This window comes from Xyrauchen texanus, chromosome 26 (genome assembly GCF_025860055.1).
Source record: "Xyrauchen texanus isolate HMW12.3.18 chromosome 26, RBS_HiC_50CHRs, whole genome shotgun sequence".
NCBI lineage: Eukaryota > Metazoa > Chordata > Actinopteri > Cypriniformes > Catostomidae > Xyrauchen > Xyrauchen texanus.
In genome coordinates, this window is record NC_068301.1 from 30,442,215 (window position 1) to 30,464,559 (window position 22,345).

The following is a 22,345-nucleotide window of genomic DNA, read 5'->3' on the forward strand; positions in this document are numbered from 1 at the left end:
TAGTTGAGCAAACACATTTGTCACTGGACAGACCATAGTCTAAAATACTTGGCCATAACTCAGTTTTGATCAAATGTGTGGTTACTGTGTTTTGCCTTTGCATGACACTCTGCTAATCTATGCCTGTCTTCTAACTGTGACAGATCACATTTGTAGTGTCTTATCTTTTGGGTATCATTACCGTGATGGTAATTAAGGCTGTTTGGGCAGGCAGAAATTGTTCAACTGAAAGCATTGAGCCAATCAATCAAAGAAATCACATGACCTTACTGCTAATCAGGTGCATGCTGAGGAGCATTATATTTAGGATAAAGGATTTAAACAAACCTCTCTAATTATTAGAATTTGGCAGTGTAACTTGTCTTGCATCGTTTGTTCTATAGAAATGAATGATTCATAATCATGCAGCTAACTGAGGAGAGGTGCGCAATAACTGTACTTTTCTAAGTGAATTAACTAATAATAAAACCCATAGACTTACACTAAAGTAGTGACCCGAGCCATATCCATGGACCAGAACATCATAGAGACTTGGCGGTTTGGCATCTTTGACTTTGGCTATTAGTATACACCCTAGCAACCATTTAACAACACCTTTGGAACCACCCGGAACATCCTAGCCACCACAAGGAAACTTGTTAAACAGCACTTTGCGTTGTCAAAATGTTTCACATGGTTGAACTTCTCATGGTACTTTAAAATACCTGCCATATTTCTTGACATATGCATCCGACCTGCCAACCATCTATAAAATAGCTCATTCTTATGCAAAATTAAAATGGGTCGCATGCGCAACGATATTGATTGAAGCCCGAATTAATCGAGCATGTGAGCCGCTCTGCATTTGTCATGAGAGCTCACATTTTAAGGAGTGCCTGGTTGATGCAATCGCACAGTTCCTGTCAATGGAGCTCGCATTTCGCAGGAAGCCTGGTTGACGCATGCTCACGCCGCACGGATAGCAGAGCACAATTTGGCTTCAAAAACCCTGTGCATATCCGTGTCCCATATGAAAAGCATATTTAGCACTCATAAAGTGAAATGAATGGAATAAGGTTGCTTCATCACCTAATGGAAATGCGTATGGACATGGCTGACATGAAAGTATTAAAAGAAAGGTACATCTTTAAAAAAATGTCTATATCGATATTTATGTGTTGTATCGATAACATTGGATCGTTGGTCATTGGATCGATGCATATACACCACTAATAATAACTGCATAGCACCATGCTAAAACTACTCAGAACACCGTACACATAGCAACACACTGGCAATGACCCACAATACCCTAGCATTGTGGCCAGTGGATAACCACTTAGCAATGTCCTAGCAACCACTGAGAACACCTTAGCAACCACATAGCACTATGCTAAAACTACTTAAAGCTCCTTAGCAACTCCATTGCAACACCCTGGCAATGAACTACAACACCATAGCATCGTGGCCAGTGGACAACCACTCAGCAATGCCCTAACAACCACCAAGAACACCCTAGCAACCAAACAGCACCATGCTAAAACTTAGAGCATATTAGCAACTACATAGCAACAGCCTGGCAACAACCCACAACACCTTATGGACAACAGTGGACAACCATTAAAGGCCAAAGTGTATTTTGGCTGTCCGCGTTGCTGATCATTTCACACACAGTATGCAAAGCCTGACCGTGCATGGCCCATATTTTCTTGACCCATGAACATCGTTCTCGTCTGTGTTCATCGTTTGTGCATTGACTGTACTAAAAGACTATCACAAAGCAGTTTTAGTGGTCATGCGTCAAACTTGTACGTATTTGTTTGTGGTCATAAAAGTGTACTTTGAAAGGCAACTGGGTCAGCCGGGCGCAGAAAATCAAAGTATACCCCGTCCTTTAGCAATGCCCTATCAACCAAGAAGAATACCCTATTAACCACATAGCTCCGTGGTAAAACTACTTAGAGTACTTTAACAACCGCATAGCAATACCATGGCAAAACATACTAGTGGGGGCAAGTGTAGCACGGGCAAGCACCGCTTACATTTTCTTCAGAAAAAGAAAAATCATGTTAAGCATCTAAAATGGTATAGACACATTTATATTCAATATCACATCTACAAATTAAATCAAGCACCTTACAGATGTAGATTTAATGATGATGACAATGTGTATAAAAATAGAGGACGTATTAGTCATTTTGAATACACTGACTGACCATTACTTAAGTAAGCACTGTCTATAAAAATCATTAAGCCTTAGTGGGTGAGACAGGTTGATTTTGTGTATTAATTGGTTAAATAGTTGGCTAAGAATGAGTGTAATGAAGACTGGGGGTTTATTATAGGTTTTCCTCATTAGACAAGCACATTGTAGCCTCCAGAGAGAGCAACTTAAGAAATGCTGCAGTTCAGCATTGGTGTTCTGAGTGAATCTCTGTGATTGGTGTGCTACCAACATGCAGCATGCCGCATTAGAGGATTTTAATTAAGAGAGGAAACACAGCAAGTGTGCAATCTCTCTCTCTCTCTCTCTCTCTCTCTCTCTCTCTCTCACACACACACACACTCACTCACTCACTCACTGTGACTTTGCCACCTATTGAGGGAACTCACAGTATGTAAAAGGTCATTTTATGAAGCATTTTAGTGCCTCTGTGAATGTGTCATGCATGTTGGAATTGCTTTAACTTGTCAGTTTTATGTGTATATTTGTACTAAGTATATATGCAAAACTATTTTGAAATTGACACACTGCTTTTAAGACATTATGAAAATATCTAAACTAAAGACAAAGCATTTAAATCAAATACTAAATAAATTCACTTAGTTTGTTGATGTTAGCTGTTCTCCTTGTCTAATCTATTGGCTGGTTTTCGAGGAGTTTTGGGCACTTTTAAACTGGGAGACCAGCTTAAACCAGCTCAAACTAGTTTTGCCACACTGTGGTTGACTAGTCATCTAACAACTGACTTGTCATTTAGTAAGATCGACTAGCCCTTTTGAAAAACAAAACAAAAATCAGCTTAAACCGGCTCTAACTAGTTTGCTGGTCTTGGCTAGTCAGCTAGTAGACCTCACAAATAGACAACACAGTTGCTAGACAACCATTCGACCATTGTGACCCATTCCTAATTTGTGTTTGAATGTCTATTTCCCTGCGTATGTGTGATAATTGTCACATGGTTACCATGGAAAAGGTCTCCCTCTGGGTCGAATTCCCCTATGGCATTTACATGACATTACGCAGTGCCCACTGAAACCTGGAACTGCTTTCTGCATCTTTGGCCTTAATCTCTTTCTCAGCACTGAATGTATGAAATCTGCGTGCAGCGGAGCGAGAGAGAAAATGAAACCGCAGAGAGTAAACAAGGGTTAGGTCAATCTCTCCTCATTTTCTGAGTTGTGTTTTATTTAAAAGTGTTAATAAATTATTCAAGAACAATCACTCAATGGAGGAACCTGCAATCGCAGAAAAACTTGCACCTCCAGCGCAGTGTGTAAAAAAACCCTATTTTCAGCTAGCACTCTTATTTCTGTCAATGTCACCCAGTCCCTTCACCTGCTAGTGCATGCATCATGGAAATAAGACATCCACAGCCACTGTTGTGTCACAAACTTGAAGAGATCTGCCACATGGACTACCAGACAATAATATCTAAAATACATACTGTGTGACACCTAACAAGGTTCAGTCATAAACTACAACACAGCTGCTTTCCTCAGGACAACACAAAACACAAATTCAAGCCAATGTTCTTTTTGAAATTGCACTCTTGAAATTGTTCATCCAGAGTTATTTTTAACCCTGGATTAACTGTCTATTTGTATATTTACAAGATTAATATCATTGATTGTACAGGACAAGCATGTAATATTTTACACGCACACATGCACACACATGTTCTGCTCCCCAGACACTTTTTTTTGTTGCCTTCATGGAAATAGGTGTGATGTCTCAGGAAACCTTTTTCAGTAAAATTTGTCAGGTTGTGCTCACTGTAAGATTCTGGCACCACATTTTTTCACACTCTACCACTTTCAAAATTACAAGCGTTAAATATTACAACCGAAAACCTGCAATTAAAAACAATGAGAAGGCAGGGTGAAGTTTGTAATTTTCTTGCAAAAATAAGAGGAAACAAGTTTCAAATAGTCTTTCTTTGTTTGGACAAGCAGGTAGTACCATCCACAACTCTCGCCATTGGCTAAACCAATGTTGTTATGTTTGGCCGCTCAAACAAACAGATTGCAATTCCATTTGGTGCCAGTAGGGGTGCAGATTTTTCACACTTTAAATATAGTCTGAAAAGCCAACAATAAAACCGATCCACTCACCTCATGCTATTGGCCTGGATGTGTTGTGATGAAGCCACTGTCATTAGTGCTGTGATTTATCGGCATGTCCACTGACCCCAAGCACCTCCATCATCAACCTGATCATCATCACAGCCTAGGTTAAGTGCCTCACCCACGTAGCCGTTTAATCTTCCGCACGAGCTTAGCTGCCTGCTGTATGTCCTTCTCTCTCTTCCCTCTTTCCCCCCTTCCCTTTCTCTCCCTTTCCGCTTCACACTTTCTCTCTCTCTTACTGTGTTTAGCTCTTGTAAATATGGGATCTCTGGGTGGTTTCCAGTGCATTTATGTGTGGTTGCTAAGGTATTCTGGGTGGTTGTTAGTAAATTGATAGGGTATTGTGGATGTTCTATTGGTTTGTTAGGGTGTTCTGAGTGGTTAGTAGTGCATCTCTATGTGGTTGCTAAAGTGTTCTGGCTGAGTGTTTGCAAATGTTTGGGGTGTTCTATGGCTTTGTTAGGGTTTTTGGGTGGTTGTTAGCATGTTATTAGGGTGTTTTGGGTTGTTGCAGTTTATGATTGCTCTGGTGTTGTGTGCTCTGATGTAGTGTGTTTCTGTGTGGTTGCTAAGGTGTTCCTGGTGGTAGTTAGCATGTTGTTAGGGTGTTCTAGTGGTTTGTTGGGGTTTTTGGGTGGTTGCCAGTGTGTTTATGTGTGGTTGCTAAGGTGTTCTGGGTGGTTGTTTGTATATTATAGGGTGTTCTGCGAGTTCTTGGGGTTTGTTAGTGTTTTTTGGTGGTTGTGAGTATATTATTAGGGTGTTCTGGGTGCTTGCCAGGGCATTGCTCTGTAGTTGCTAAGGTGTTCTAGGTGGTTGTAAGAGGGGGTTGTATGTTCTGGGTGGTGGCCAGAGCATATCTTCTGTATATGTTGCTACGGTGTTTGGGTGGTTGGTAGAATTTTGCTACTGTGTTCTAGGGGGTTACTAAGGTATACTGGGTGGTTGCCAGGGCCTTTCTATGTTACTGCTAAAGTGTTTTGAGTGGTTGGAAGCACATTATTTAGGGTGTTTTGGGTGGTTGCTAGGGCATTGGTGGGTGATTACTAGTGTGTTCTGGGTGGTTTCTAGGTGGTTGTTTATTGGCCCAAGTAAAAAGAGCCCACTCCCAAATCTCTTATGATATTCTGGTCTGATGCAGCGTGTACTTGCATTGGGATATGAATTGAGCGCTGACAAATTTCCCAATGCATCAATGCGTGAAATCGAGTTTGCGTAGCAAGACGTGTCTGTGTTCACATACTTGCATAGAGCATGTTTGGGCCTTTAGTGCCAATCTGTATATTTTTGCCTATTGCTTTGTCTGCCAGCCGAAGATCATATGTCTGATAAAAGAAAAGTAATAGTACACCAATTCTCAATATGTCACATGATTTGAGGCATCATTCATGTTCACAAATGGTTCAGGATACATTAATCATCAAAGTTTAATACAAGCTTAATACAATGTTTATTGGTTTGTTTATATCTGTCACCCTAAGTTTGAGCAATATTGATAATGATGCTTGCCTTAGCAAGACCGTTGATTTTAATGCAAGCATTCATCTGCAGGCTATTTGAAAATAACAACTTATACTGTGCTGATCACGTGGTCATAACTGAAAGAATTATATTCCAGCATGGCGTAAGCATATTTATGATGTCATTTTTTCCTAATGATTTCTGGTGGATGTGTGTAATGGATCCAAGCAGAGGGCTTTTTTTTATTTAAAAGCCTCTTTATAACACACTCACATTCTCTGTGAATTCACCACAACTTTGTACGAGAGGAAGATGCTGATGCAATCACATCTGACTTGTTACATGGTTTATCAATGCCTCTCCCGCCTCGGATTCTCGCTTTGCCTTCGGAGACCCTGAAACACAACGGCATCAATCCTACTAATTCCCTTTCTTCCTATTCATCGCGGTCGCCAAGGTGCAAAAACACAAGGGTTCTCCAAAAATGAAATGAGCACTCCAATGACATGCACGTCATAAGAGATGGCCCATAAACATGAGTGATGGCATGGCCAGAAATAGCAGAGTTGATCCAAATCTACCCATACAGCCAGAGAGATTAGAATTTGTTTTACTGAAGCATGGCAGATCACATTAACAGAGGCCCGGATCTAGAATGGTTACAGTAGGGGGCAATAACATATAACTGTGGGGTGTCAACAGGGAGGGGGTGGGCAAGTGTCGCATGTTTATTCTGATGGGGGTGTTTGCTTGTGTCTTTAGATGAAGCACATTTTGTCCGCGCCATGACGATACAATTCAGCCCTTTGCTTCACTTGCATTTGGGGGGGAGGGAAAGATCCGGCTATGCATTAACATTACTTCATCCAGCACAATGAAGGGACAGGTAGAATGAACGTAATGAAGAATGGGCAAAGAGGCGTTATGGAGAAGTTGGCGGTGTATGAACTACAAAGAGACGATCTAAAAACAGATGGAGGAGGTGGAGTAGGAAGGATTGGAGATGGTTTGGCAATGAACAAAATTCTACAAAACCTGTAGTTTTATCTAGCACAGTGGCGTGTGCACCTGGGGATATTTGAAAAAGATTTAGATTTTGCTTTGTTAAAAATATAAAACAGAAAATGACTATTAGGGAAGTCAATAGATTAAAATAATTCTGATTCATTTAATGGTTTTAGTAGTTAAGAACTTTAATGACCCATGTCATCGAAATTAGAGTTGTGGTGCTTTTAGTTTATGTGTGTGAGCTTTAAGGCCATTTATGTGCTCCAACACATTAACAACATTCACTTTTAGCAGATACATTTAGTACTTTAGTACTTTTATAATTTACAGTTGTCCTCTTTTGGAAAAACAGACCAACAAGTATTGATGATATATTACAATACATTGATTTCTGTCCAAGCAAATCCTTGTTAGAATGAGAATGTCCTTCCCCATACATATTCTTATAAAGTGCTTAAGTCAGGATCTGAAGTAAAAATCCCCTTTTCCCCAAAACATTTCCATACATTCTTTCTATATAGGAACTTATAAACATTTAAAGACAGACCTACTGTGAGCTCCAAGGCTGTTGATGTATACTAATCTGCATTAATTCAATATAATAATAGAAATAAAATCTTGTTTTAATAGCGAGATTTCTGGTGGAAAAACTACATTACCCATGAGTCTGAGGAGGACAATCCACCAATCAGAGAATTGTGGCAAACAAATTGTGGTGAAAAGAGCTCATCAGCTCTGTATGGCACACTGTGATGCAATCAAGTTGGTCTCCCTACACTCTCAAACTATTTATAATATTTGTACAGTGTACATATATATAAGAATATTTTGGAATACACTTGAAATATTGTGATTCCATTCTTAAAATTAACAACTTTAAATCAATAGGTTTATATTTTATAATTTTTTATTAGATTTTTTCTTTCACAATGCCCCTCATTGTATCTTTTGTCTTTTCATCTAATTTTTAAATAAGTTTTTGCTTGAAATTATAGTTTGTAATAATTTCACTTTACATTAGTTGAATTTTAGCTCTGCCATATATAAAAAATTATGCAAAAATCAAGGCTTTCTATCATAGTTCCTGTCCACACGCACCTTCCAACTCAGCATCTAAGCCATCATTGACTCCACTTGAAGGACACATTAGAACTTTATCATGAAACATTTTCTGAAATCCCAAAGGAAAATTAATGGGAAAAATACTTCTGGAACCAATGTGGCTAAAAAATTAGCAGGCACTTCTCTTTATTCTCCTCCCATCACGTCTCAGCCTATCAAAGCACAGAAACCAATTTATAACCATATAAAGGCCTATGCGGTTCTTTTTACAACAGTGAAAACTCAAGGAAGAGGAAATTACTTTGTAAATCTGAATTCACCACAGTATTGATTGTTTTTATCATTGTATAATTGTACTAATGTCCCCTTTCTTAATAATGGTATAAAGAATGATAATGCAAAATTCTATCCAGTGAAATTTGAGTTTAACCTTGTACGACCCCTCGTCCACATGCATGGACGTTGTATTTTGACTTTGCTATACACAACGCATAATATAAATGAATAAAAACAGACTGAATACTGTTCACAAGACTCTAGAGAAACATTGATTTTCTTGAAGCATTCCTACAGGCACAGGGCCAACAAATGTGCCTCTGGTAAGAAATCTCTCATTGAAACCTGTTTGGTTGTAAATTGGAAAGTCTAGTTTCTTTTGATATGCAGTATTTAAAAAATCAGTTCATTTTTCACACGTCAGCATCCTGATAAACATGATGTCCACATATATTTCCTCAAAAGTTGAAATAACATTTGTAATTTTTGAATAACTTTTAACTCTAACACATCTGTAGGTCATTTCGCTTCATTTTAATATACATTTAGTTAAATTTAATTTAGTTTTCAGTGTGCAATACGGTTCTATTCATGAACATTAATAAATGTATTCTTATTTATTCACTGTGCATTTTCACACCTTTATCTTTCTATGCAGCTAAGTACATTCAATCCAAACTTGCTATTTAAAGTTATTTTCAGGCTGCATATGATGTTTGGAGCACTCAATATGTCTGGCAGACAGGGGACAATGATAATCAGGACATATATTCAGATTTAAAATGCAACATTTTATTTTAACATGGTTGGCATTGATTGAATGATGCTGGACATCACTTTGAATAATAATAATTTATTCAGTTTTACAGAAAATCAGCTTTAATGTCTCAAAAACATGAATAACCAACACTCCTTGAAATATGTTGAAATATGAAAAAAATAAATAAAACACAATTACTTTCTATAGCTTAATGTTATTTAAACGTAGTCCCACTATCCACATATGTGGACATGCATTTTTAGAAAAACTATTTTTGACTGATATCTGCTTTCCCTAAGAAGGAGAAAGCGGGTGCCGGGTGAACGGTAGGCAATGAGTATTCTGATTTTATCATTGTTTCCATACACATTTTCCAACTCCAAACCATATAAACTTGAATGCTTATTGGATTCAATAATTTTCAGGTGGTATGTATTTGTGTAATGAGGGAGGGTGTGGCAAAAGTGACTAACACCTTATATCAAGGTGTGCATAATTATTAGGAAGCTTCATTACCTCAGGTCAAATGGGCCAAAAACGAGATTTAACTGACACCGAAAAGTCAAATATTATAAAATGCAAACTACTGAGGCGTGACCACCGGACAATCAAACGTTTTGTTACGAATAGTCAACTGAGGTGCAAAGAATGCATGGAAAAGAAAAGGTACAAATTAACAGCAAAAGACTTGAGAAGAATTAAACGTGAATCTACCAGGAACCCATTATCCTCCAATGCTACCATATTCCAGAACTGCAACCTACCTGGAGTGCCCAGAAGTTCAGTGTGTCAAGTGCTCAGAGACATGGCCAAGGTCAAGAAGGCTGAAGCACGACCACCACTGAAAATATTCACAAGTTGAAGCGTCAAGATTGGGCAAAGAAATACATGAAGACAGATTTTTCAAAGGTTTTAAAGACAGATGAAATGAGAGTGACTCTTGATGGACCAGATGGACACTTCGAGTCAGGTGCCAGCAAGGTGGAGGAGGGGTACTGGTATGGGTTGCTATCATTAAGGATGAGGTACTTGGACCTTTTCGAGTTGAAGATGACTGAAACTCAACTCTCAAACCTACTGCCAGTTTCTGGAAAATACTTTCCTCAAGCAGTGGTACACGAAGAAGTCCTCAGCATTCTTAGATGATCTTTCTGCAGGACAATGCTCCATCACATGCATCCAAGTACTCCACTGCTTGGGTAGACAGCAAGGGCCTCAAAGATGCCCAAATAATGACTTGGCCCCCTTCCTCACCAGACTTAAATCCTATTGAGAACATGCGTGCCCTTCTCAAATGTGATATTTACAGTGAGGGAAGACAATACACCTCTTTGAACAGCATTTGTGAGGCTGTGGTTGCTGCTTAAGCAAAATTTGATCGTGATCAATTTTGATTTACAGATCAAGAAACTGACCGACTCCATGGATGGAAGGCTCATGGCAGTTATTGAAAAGAATGGTGGCTATATTGGTCACTGAATATTTTTGAAAGACCAAAAATTGTATTTAATTGTCATTTTGAATTACTTATTTGTTGCAACTACTCTAAAAATTGAGAATAACCAATTGAGTTGGGAGAAATTATTTTTGTAATTTAGTTTCCTAATAATTGTGCACACTTATATTCCTGTATATTCACCTAAGAAAGACAAAACTCACTTTTTCTTTGTTAAACATTCAGGTTTGAGGTTCAATGTGTTTGTTCAAAAATAAAATGAATCCTGAGGAATACAATGTGCCTAATAATTGAGCATGCAGTGTAATTAATCACAGTCACAACATAATAAGTGTTTTTCAGCACAATACTGGCGACACACACACAGCTCTGTGTGATGCTCACACTGTTGACCTTCCCAGCCCAACGCAGAATGCACATGTCTGCGAGCTATGTGCAACTCTCTCTGTCTCTCGAACTGGCATCTCCAGCTCCTCTTTATCCCTCTCCCGGCTGATTGAAATAATTCAGCACCAGGCGTCCATCCTCACTGCCCAGCCAAGCCCTCCTCCTTGCCACACTATTTGCTCTAGGATATTTTTTTGCTTGTTTATTAGGTGCTACAACTTAAAAATCAAAAAGGGATACAGACAAAGCACACAGCAGTCACGCGGGGTCTCAGGAGGTTAAAGGAACACATTTCTGGTTTGGTGTCAAGGAAAGGCTACTTCAGCCTTATGATTGGGCTGAGGGGGTATGTAAATACAAAAGTCAGGTTGAGTAGTTTTATTGTCATTCATTTAATTATAAAAGTGTGAGAAAAAGAATGCAAAATAGTTCCTTCACAACTACGGTGAGCATATGCCACAAAAGCAATGACAATTAATGGCAGCAATGGGGCACTGGAATATTTGCCCAGCAAGAATTATTGGAGGCTGTTTGAAAAATTGCTGTTACCTGCCATACGCTGCATAAAGCGTTCCCAAAGAAAATAATGCTTCTCCATAATTAGTCTGTGCCTGATCTGATAGGCTGTCCAGACAGGAGTAAATGATTTCAACAGACAGAGCTGAGCGTCATTCAACAGTAATTTGAAAGAACTGCACGGTTTAAAGCACGCATTTGTGGTGCGTCTTAGCCAGGAGCATTAACTGTCAGTAGGCTAGTGGAGAATTTAGAGGGACAGATGCTGAAAACAGCAGGTGTGTTATTAAGCAGCGCCTGGTCATATTTCACACTCCAATTCAGAGGAGCTGCCGCAAGCAGCGGTTGAGGTTCGCTCGCTGCAATCCCACCATGGTTAGATTCTCCCAGAGCGTTGTTATTGCCTGTTATCAAAGCGCCAAACACAGACATGGTTTAATACCTGCCAGTCGAGGAAGAGTGTAGTGAGCAATGCTTATTTCTTCCACATTTTATGTAGTCTTAGCTCCTCAGTCATCTCTCTGAAGCCTGAGTGATCTGTCTTCTAATATTCTCCAATTCATTTACTTCTGGGAGGCTGGGGGAATGGGCGACGATGCAATACTGAACTCTTGCATTTAGCAATAAATGAAATTAGGTGTCAAATCTAACAAATCTGTTTAGAGAATGTATTCCACATTGGGCAAATAAAAGCATAACTGGGTGTGATGAAAGGGAAATCTGTGGCTTGCCACTGCGATCTCACCCCAGCCTCTCTATTGAGGAACAGGTAGGAGGGGAACATCCAATCAGACGACTTTAATTTACTTACTAAAATGCATGCACTGTTTGCTGGTTTTGATTCCTGAATAAAGCTCTTCAATTATTGGATTATTTTATGTAGGGATGGGCTGATACTTTGTACGGATGTTACCCATACAGAAATTGTATTTATGGCAATATATGCAAAACAAATACAGTATAAAAAAATGTATGTTCATATATAGTTTTCCCTGAAATAAAAAGTCACATACATTGACTTTTCAAAATACTACAAAATTGGCAAATTTCACATATGTAACATACATGCTCAAATATATGTACTGCAATTTTATATATGTGTTCATTTGTGGCCATATATCAGGTTTCTGATTGTTTCGAGAGGATCGATCCTCACATAGAAATATCAATAGTGATTTTATTATTTATAAAGCATGAAATGCAGGTGTATTATAAGCTTTGAACTCATTAAAGTGAATCATTAAAACAGGGCGAGCATTGCTTGCACTGAAGAAATTGCTCTTTGGCTGATCTTGATTCATTTGTGGATAGTGGTTCCACATGTTTGAAATGGGTTCTCTAAACTTAAAATTACTATGTAATCTCAACCTAGTTGAATTGGGTATACCCAACAAAATTAGATGTGTTAATGTAACTCAAATAAATCTTTTTTCTTTCTTAATGTACTAGTGAATTTTAGCATGCTAAATACATGCTGGATGAAAGCACTACAGAATGTAGTTTAGTAACTATGCTATGGTTAGCACAGCAATCTACGAAGCGAGCAATCTAATTCTAAATCTCAACAGAAAACATTAAACAAATAACAGGTATCAACATTTATATTCATCTTGCACAAAAACTCATAAAATAGCACTTAATTTGAAAATGTATCCTCTCTATCGAGTCCCATGCAAAGCATGCTGGGAAATCCCCTGCCTAGTTTCATCATTTTCATTTTTACAGATAATATACTGTATATTGACAATATCGGTCTTGATAGTACTTGGTAACAGATTGGAAAAAATTTAATTGGTATCGCCAGTTTCTAATTCTACATGAAATAGCAAAACCTTTGTTCATACTTTGTGCACATCGGAGAAAGTAAATGTATCAGTGGTGTCTTGGTCTTCACAACTGCCTGCAGTGACCTGGCAACCTCAAGAGCCAATCAAGCTGCCCAGCCGTGACCTGGTAACCACAGCAGCCAATCACAGTATCCTGCTGTGACCTTGCAGCCGTGGCAAGACTCTGTGACATGGCAACCTGTGCAACTATTCCACATGTCTCTGCTGTATGGTCATTAGCCAGCAGCCACCTGTCATTTAACTTATTTCTGCTTCTCTGTAGAGGTCAAAGAATCGATTGTAATTGCGGATGATGTCTTTCTACTTTATATTATGGCCTCTCATACTTATATGATGTCGGTGGGCTGTCATTTTCTTTGACAATATGTCTTGATGGTATGTTCAAGCTGAGCTTATTTGTCCTCAAACAGCTTCTAAACCAAGAAGGTTTCAGCATGTTTTGCAGGCAGGATATTAATAAACACTTGTCTTGTTGTATCCCAAAATACATGCTTTTTTTGTCAGTTGTATCTCATAATGAGCTGTTACCAGGCATGTGCTATGGGGCTTTGAGACTGGGCAAGCATTAAAAATATTATTAATATTTTTTTATGATCTTTTGGCTTTTTACTGGGATAGGGAAAGTAGAGAGGTGACAGGATATGAGAGTGGGAATAGGATCGGTAAAGGACCTCACGAGTCGGGACTCGAACTGGGGTCACCAGCGATGCATCATTACCACATGTCATGAGCACAGCCTGCTGGGCTGATGACAAATTTGAAAGAAAACAATAGTTTATATTAACAATAATATTAGATATTTCATAGTGTCATTTTTCTTTTTACCCTTGTTTAAATGGATGGCACGTCCCTGGCTGTTACCTCGTCATTCCTTGACCTGATGGTCCAGTAAGTGACTAGTGGTGTCTTTGGGCGCATTACAATGGAAAATTGCAACTTAAATACAACCTAGCATAATCCATTAACTCTCAATGCAACACAATCCTGTAAATAAGGCTTTGTCGTAATTATAAGCCCTCTGGACTTGAGTAATGCATGTTTTATGGCAGTGGAGTTGCCGTCCTTCACTTAAGGTGTCAGATTTCCCTAGTAAGAGGAGCTAGCTTCTCTCCATCACCTGGAATGAGCTTACACATATGTTCTTGCAATGTTACTGCACCAATTTGGGTTTTATGGTTCAGAGAAACACAAGGACTTGGCACAATCATTTAGATCAGTGATTCTCTGGTGGGTCGCAACCCAAATTAGCATTGTAGGAAGCACTGAAAAACAATGTGAAATGTAAATAGAAATGTGCAACTTACCATATAATTGTGCATAGTTTGTAAATAAATAGGCGTGTCTTTTGTTAGTAACTCTTTACAATAAGGTTGCTTTAGTTAACTTTAGGTAATGCAAAAGTTAACATGAACTAACAAACAGTACTTTTACAGTTTTAAATTATCTGGAAATATTACTAATGTTACCCATTTGTTGTTGACATCAAAAGCCGTATGTCCAATCAAACTATGCAGTATTTTGCCACAAATGCATCTGTCACTTGATAAGATGGCTAATACTAATGCTATATTTAGCTTAGTATTTATAACATATGTTTGGCTGGTAAATCATCATTCTTCTGCTTTTGTTTATGCCTATAAGTTTTCATGTCATGTTACTAATTTTGTATATTGTTGGGCCAATGTGGTTCATGTTAAAATTGACAAATTTTGATTTTAAAGACAATTATTTTTTTTTGTGTGTGCTTAACCATTTTGTCTCTTTGTTGGGACTTGATGTCCATTGTAAGATCTGGATCTTAAAGCAAAACCAGTTGAGAACCACACATTTAGATAATTTTCTGCAACTGTCAGATCTGACCGCAGTCCATTTAAACTTGAATTGGTCCGTTATCTCAGGATCAATTTCATTCGACTCCCCACCTACTGGCAGACAATGTGGATATGGCTGTGCCTTAAAATGTTCCATGTCTTTAGATCTGGAGAGAGTGATTTAATTGGTCCCATTAAACCAACGATGGAGTGCATCAGGTGTCTGTATTACTGGCAGAGACAGTGAAAGGTGGCCCACAGGGACGATAGCAGCAGGCTGCTGGATCTTTCAGTATGTGGTGGGAGTGTGGGCTAGAGCTGCTGACCTCCACACGCAGAAGCTTTGCGAGGCTGCACATGACAGCAGTGAGATTTCTCTCGAGACGCCGTTTTGCTTCATATTCTCGCAGTTGCCTTCAACCTTGACATTCTTGTCAAAAAGCATGTGCGGATATCCATACTAATTCCGATGACATCCGTGTTCTGTGTCGTGATCCTTTTCTGAGAAACACTAGAAATGCTACTTATACAATAGTCCTTCTAACGCAAACTGAGACAATGACAGAAAGAAAAATAATATCAGAATTAGCTCTGTTCCAAAACAAAGTGAATTGCTCCTACATAGGCAGTTGCCTTCTAAGGCAGCATCCTTACCATCATGGAAACTCATTAGTGACTGATTTAGAATGCTCTACTAATGCAGCAACTCTGTGTGCCACACAGATAGACCTCCGAATAGGTGACTCGACTGGCAATTGATTTCAATAGAGTTTGATGTTAGCATGTTGCTAAGCTACAGTAACACCTCAACACTATAATAAGCATTAAAAATAAATAGCCTAGCACATGCAAATATTTGTATTAAAACTTTTCTCTATTAAATGAAATGTGCACACACTTAGCACTTTATTATGAGCACTATGTTTCCTAAGAGATCAGCAGTTACAGAAATTCTGAAACCAGCCCGTTTGGCATCAAAAATCATGCCACGGTTGAAATCCCTGATATCAAATTTTTTTTTGCCCATCCTGATGGTTGATATGAACATTAACTAAAGTTCCTGACCCATACATACATGCTTTTATGCATTGCACTGCTGCCACACAATTGGCTGATTAGATAATCACATGAATACGTAGGTGTATAGGTGTCCCTAATCAAGTGCTCAGTGGGTGTATATTTATTTATCTTTTTTCTCAGTTTGTTGGCCATCTTGGATTTATTTTTTCACTGAGGTTATTATAATCTCTAATATTGCATAGTTTGAATAAAACAAGATGCTGTAACATAAACTCTAACCGGAGACTCGAGTCGCAGTTTGATGTTCAACAGAGTTTGATGTTAGCATCTTGCTAAGCTAACGGCTGTAATCACTATAATCACAATACTATAACCAGCTTAAAAATATATAGCACATGCAAACATTAGTTAAAATATGACATTTCAATTACATTTAACTAATTTTATCAATACTTTTACTTTTTGAATGAAATATGTTTTTTTTTTCATTTATTTTGTTTCTTGCTTTTGTCCACCATTTTTGATGTATAGAGCCTAAAACAAGGTATATTAGGAGATAGCATAATTAAGCTGCTTTTAAGTTAAATTTAGTAACAGTTTGCGTTGGTACAGTAACATACATATAATCCCTTTAAATGCTGTCTCTGTAGGAAGTTTACTAGATTTTTCAACAGAACATTTGAGTTGGGGGATATTGGCAATGTTCAGAATGTTCAGCTGATCACAACATATAGTCAGGACATTAATAACATGAAAAATTACTATTACAATTTGAAATTATTTTATTTTAAAGTACTTCAAAGAGTTATCATCAAAAAATCCTCCACGTGCAGCAATGACAGCTTTGCAGATTCTTGTTATTCTAGCTGTCAGTTTGTCCAGATATTCAGGTGACATTTCACCCCACACTTCCTGTAGCACTTGCCATAGATGTGTCTGTCTTGTCGGCCACTCCTCATGCACCTTACAGTCTAGCTGATCCAACTAAACCTCAATAGGGTTAAGATCCATAACCTTTTCAAATTATGTGTTGTACAATGTCTGCATTTCTTTGCCCACTCTGACCTTTTCTTTTTGTTTTTCTGTTTCAAAAATTGCTTTTTCTTTGCAATTCTTCCCATAAGGCTGCACTCCTGAGTCTTCTCTTTACTGTTGTACATGAAACTGGTGTTGAGCAGGTAGAATTCAATGAAGCTGTCAGCTGAGGACATGTGAGGCGTCTATTTCTCAAACTAGATTTGTATGAAATCTTCAGTTTTTGGCAATGTCAAGCACTGAAGCCTTCATTCCTCAAAACAATGATTGACAGATGAGTTTCTAGAGAAAGCGGCTAATATTGACCTTAAGACATGCCAGTCTATGCATACTGTGGCAACTTAAAAACAAACATATAGACAATGTTAAGCTTCATTCAGCAGTGTTTAATATAATGGCAAGTGATTTTCTAGTACCAAATTAGCAATTTAGCATGATTAATCAAGGATATGGTGTTGGAGAAATGGCTGCTGGAAATGGGGCCTGTCAAGATTTGTTCAAAAATAACTTTATTCAAATAGTGATATTGCTGTTTTCTAAATCAGTAATATCCTGACTATACTTTGTGATCAGTTGAATGCCACTTTGGAGAATTAAAGTACCAATTTTCTTCTGAAAAAGAAAAATCTGTACATTATACCAAACATTTGGCTGCCAGTGTATGTGAAACAGTATGCATTTTGTGAGGAATAATGTGCAGTCATACTGTAATATAAACTTTGACAGGATCTTGTAGCATCCTGAAGAGGTTTGTTTTGTGATAATGACTGACTGTCTGTATATTATCCTTATTATGTTTCAAATTATGAAATGGAAATAATTGTATTATTTGAGAAGAAAAAGACTGCAGAGTGATACAAGAGACATGCACACAACTGGCACATCTAGGTAGGAAAGTTTAACACATACAAAACTATTTGACAGCAGATTGCAATTTAACAATGAGTCAAGAAATTGAGAGTATGCTAATATGCTATTCTGAACATAGCATCTATTGAAAAAGGAAATGCTAACAATCAGATTGAATCCATGTTATTAACAAGCTTGATAAAGTGAAATCATGAATTATTCATCACAATCTTGATTTGCTATGGAAGAGTAGAATGGACAGAGGGACAGCATATGGACTGCAATTTCAGCCTATCACTGACTCCATCACTGCATGGTCCTAATGGTCTAACATTGAATGGAAGTGCCACCCTGGAGGATAATAGCTACTCTGCATAGGCCACAGCTATGTAAGTGTATTTCATCTTTGGCACAACCCCAGGCCACTTGCAAAAGCTGCTAATACTGTGATATATAACCAGCACCTCTGGGTTTTGATGCTTGAGAGAGTGTGAAAATCGGAACTTCCAGTTGAGCTCTTCACTTAAAATGCTCCTCTTACACAATCACTGTAGTTGTTTAAAGTCAACATGAAACAGCATTCACAACCAATTTTACTTCTGTAATGTGATGTAATAAAAAGAAATGTAGGACAGTACAAGATTTTATCCATCAATTATTGATTGGATCGGGAAAGTGGGTGTTTCATACCAGAATGTAGCCAGACCAATTAATTGTTAAAAAATACATGCCTCCTGAAATACCAGCTCCCACGTTGGGGAGGTTTTTTTGACCGTGATATGAAGGCTGAATGTTAAGTTCACCCTTGAGTGCATCTCAGCATATCCCGCCTGATCTCATTATTATATGTAGTCATTCCCATATAACTCCCAACATATATATTGTAAATTTGGATAGATGCTGGAACTTACAATATGGACTTATTGGAAACATCTTAAATGTAATAATTTGAATGGGAATTTCTGGGTTCAATACAAGTTAAGATCAATCGACAGCATTTGTGGCCTAATAATACAGATCATTAGAATAAAAAAAAGCAAAAATCGAGGTTACAATGAGGCACTTACAATGAAAGTGAATGGGGCTGATAGATGGATAATACAGCACTAACATGTTGTTAATAATACATGTTGTTACTTCAAAAGATGTAACCAGGCCTCCATTACTAATTCAAAAACCACACTTTAGAACTAGTAATAACAGCTTGGACCGTTTCTAACAAGTTATTGGAGAAACAAGGACATGTGAGTGTATGTGTATGAGAGAGAAAGAGAGAGAGTGAGAGAGAGACTGAGTGTGTGATTACCTGCGTCTGTTACAGTGATGAACAATAATGCTGCAGCTGTAAGTTTAACACTATTTCTCAGATGTAGTGTGATAGTAATCCGATTCAGTCGTGTAGTGATGCTGCCATACGTGCTATCAGAATTATCTTTCGAGTATTTCATTCACGTTCAAGTGTTTTGTTGTCAGAGAGAAAACATTTAGTTTCTTTCTTGTATATTTCTTGGGGAACTCTTATTTTTATAGCGACACAAAAAGCTTTCTCTCCTCCGCTATGTTGAATGTTTAAGTTTTCTCCCAAACTGGAAAACTTGTATCAGGTAGGCGCCCAGAGAGTGTTTGATTACCCCATCTGTCGCGACTCTCAGCTGTGATCTGCAGTAATGCTGAAGTGTAGTAGTAGTAGTGTAGTAGTAATTTGAGCGATCATGGTGTGAGAGACAAATCCGGATGACTTCAAAGAAATATGAGTACTGACTGACGACACAGTTTGTCAAAGGCAGCTCAACTTGCTCAAATAACACACAAGACAGTCTTTTGTCACCACCTGCTGGCTAGAAGGGATAGTTCACCCATACATTTAAATTCTCTCATCATTTACTCACCCTCTTGCCATCCCAGATGTGTATGACTTTCTTCTGCAGAACACAAATTAATTTTTAGAAGAATTTATAAGCTTTGTAGGTCCATACAATGCAAGAGAATGGTGATCAGGTCTTTGAAGCTCCATAAAGGAGATAAAGTCATAATAAACATAATCCATCAGACTTCAGTGGATTAATCAATATCTTCTGAAGTGATCCAGTTGGTTTTGGGTGAGAACAGACCAAAATATAACTCCTTTTTCACTGTACATATTGACAGCATTCTCCTTGGTGATCATGATTTCAAGCTTGATTACACTTCCTATAGTGCCATCTAGCGATCTGAGCATGTGTCAAGCACTAGTTAGTGTAATTGAGCTTGAAAACATGATTGTGTCTAGTGACAGCTATGACAATATGTACAGTGCAAAAGTGGTTATATTTTGGTCTGTTCTCACCCAAAACCAACTGGATCACTTCAGAAGACATTAAACCATGTGTGTCTTACTTTATCTCCTTTTTGGAGCTTCAAAGGCCTGATCACCATTCATTTGTATTGTATGGACCTACAGAGCTGAGATATTCTTCAACAAATCTTTGTTTGTGTTCAACAGAAAGTCATACACATCTGGGATGGCATGAGGGAGAATAAATGATGAGAGGACTGGAACTATCTGTTGTATAACATTAACTAATAGCCTTGCAGCCTTTGTGATGATGAAAACCTAAAAGGAAAGATGTTTCAGAGGCAGAACAAGTTATTACTTTTATTTTGACAAACATTATTCTTTCGAATAAAGTGCACTGAGTCATGCACAAAGACCAGTAACATGTATTAATAAAGGAAATAGTGTCAACTTTGACTTCATGTTGACTTTAATGCATGTAGATCCCACAGTTGCTAACAAGCTTGACACCAATTTGTCGACAAAAATATTATGTAAAATTCTCAAGTACTTAAGGCACCAAGCAAAAGTGATATATGATGTTTCTGGTCTGAGTTTCATTATTCATTTTGCTGTCAGCTTAATCATGGCCCATGCCACCCTTACCTTAGAGTATTGATGTGATGTAACTGGGATAGCAAGCTTGCAATGTGCTCTTGCAATGAGAGAAGTTGCAAGATCAGTCAAGAGTGGGCAGGGAATAAACACAGCTGAGAGAAAACAGATAGACAGGCGAAGAGATTCTCATCAACTCTCAGGATTATGGGGAGAGGTAATGTGTTTCTGAAGCCACTGAACATGTAGAAAAATGACGTCTGCACGTTAAATTGAAGGCACAAAAAAAACATTGGGTTCAGGGGAAGGTGAGAGTGTGAGATGAGCAGAGAGTTAGAGTAAGGATCTGTGTCAGGCCATCAGTTTTGAGATACATTATTGAAGACTACACATTGTTACTCCCCCATGGCACGCAGCGCACACATTGTTTACCACAATGTTTTCACTGTAAGGTGCAGGATTAGTTTGCATGGTGCCTGGGAGTTTAGAACGAGATGGTGCTGTGGAATTGAAGGTGTGTGGGAGAAGAAAAGAGCTTGTGATTCATAATGTAGTGTACAGCTGAATCTGCCTAATGATTCTGGATAGATTCAGTTCTTACATTGACGCAGAGCCATTTTGAAGCAGCAAAGAGTAAATTGGGAAATTATGTGTCTGAATGTGCAATTGTGTGTAAGAGAGAAATTATTACCAATGGTGGGCCCCCCTTGATAATTAAATTGTGTTTGTAATTAATGTTTGAGGCAGAGACAGTAAGAGAAGGCATATAGTGTGTGTGTGTGTTTCCAGTTAAGGATGGGAGGTGGATGGTTTGGGTGTAGTTGCTGGAGAAGGTTAGAGGAAGATAACAAACATGAGAGGTTGGGTTTTAAGGGATTGGAAATTCAAAGTGCTTTGTGAAATGGAGAATGAAAGTGAGCCCCCCTTCACTAATCTACCTCTTTTAAACAATCAATCTCTCTCTCTCTCTCTCTCTCTCTCTCTCACACACACACACGCACGCACGCACACACGCTTTCTCTCTCAGCCTACACGCTTCCTCTCTCAGTATCCCTGCTGCATCCTACGCACAAATACACGCACCAATACGACTTCGTTCGGCATTTATTTCGTTCGTTTCTTTTGTTTCATTCTCACTGGATTTTATACCAATCAGCCTCAACGAGATTTTCGGTCTTCCGTTTTTGCAGCCTTAATTTACTGGCTTTCTTCTGGCTGAATACAGCTTTTCATTTTTTTCTAAGAGACGCAAAGAGGATGATAGTGGACAGTATATAACACTGCGGGTTTGTAAACAAAGATGTAACGTTCATTTCTTTGATATGCTGGTTAAGGGAGAAGCGTGAGTAGAAATTTCTATAGGACCTAAAACTCTGATATTTATCTAGAGAGTAACTGATTTAGGTAGAACTGTGGTGACAAATTATTGTTTTGACGTCGTTAAAATATACTGTCTGTAATAGCTGTTATTCTGTTGTGGGTTCATTTTTAATATCAGTTAATTTGGCTTCGTGACCTCTACGACATTTTAAACTTCGTGTATTCTTAAAACTTCGTACATTTAACGCTACTACGATACACTTATTACGTTGATAGTTGAGGTGAAATCTCGCGCTTAGTCGCGAACGAACGCGAGACGTTTGCGTCTTAATTTACCTT

The 22,345-nt window shown here is 38.3% G+C and overlaps 1 protein-coding gene across 1 annotated transcript in view; it reads left to right on the top strand.

The window, feature by feature from the left end:
- The window catches only part of LOC127619537 (gamma-aminobutyric acid type B receptor subunit 1-like), a 139,514-nt gene that overhangs the window by 29,778 nt on the left and 87,391 nt on the right, over window positions 1-22,345 (top strand). The gene's annotated exons all lie outside the window — the stretch shown is intronic.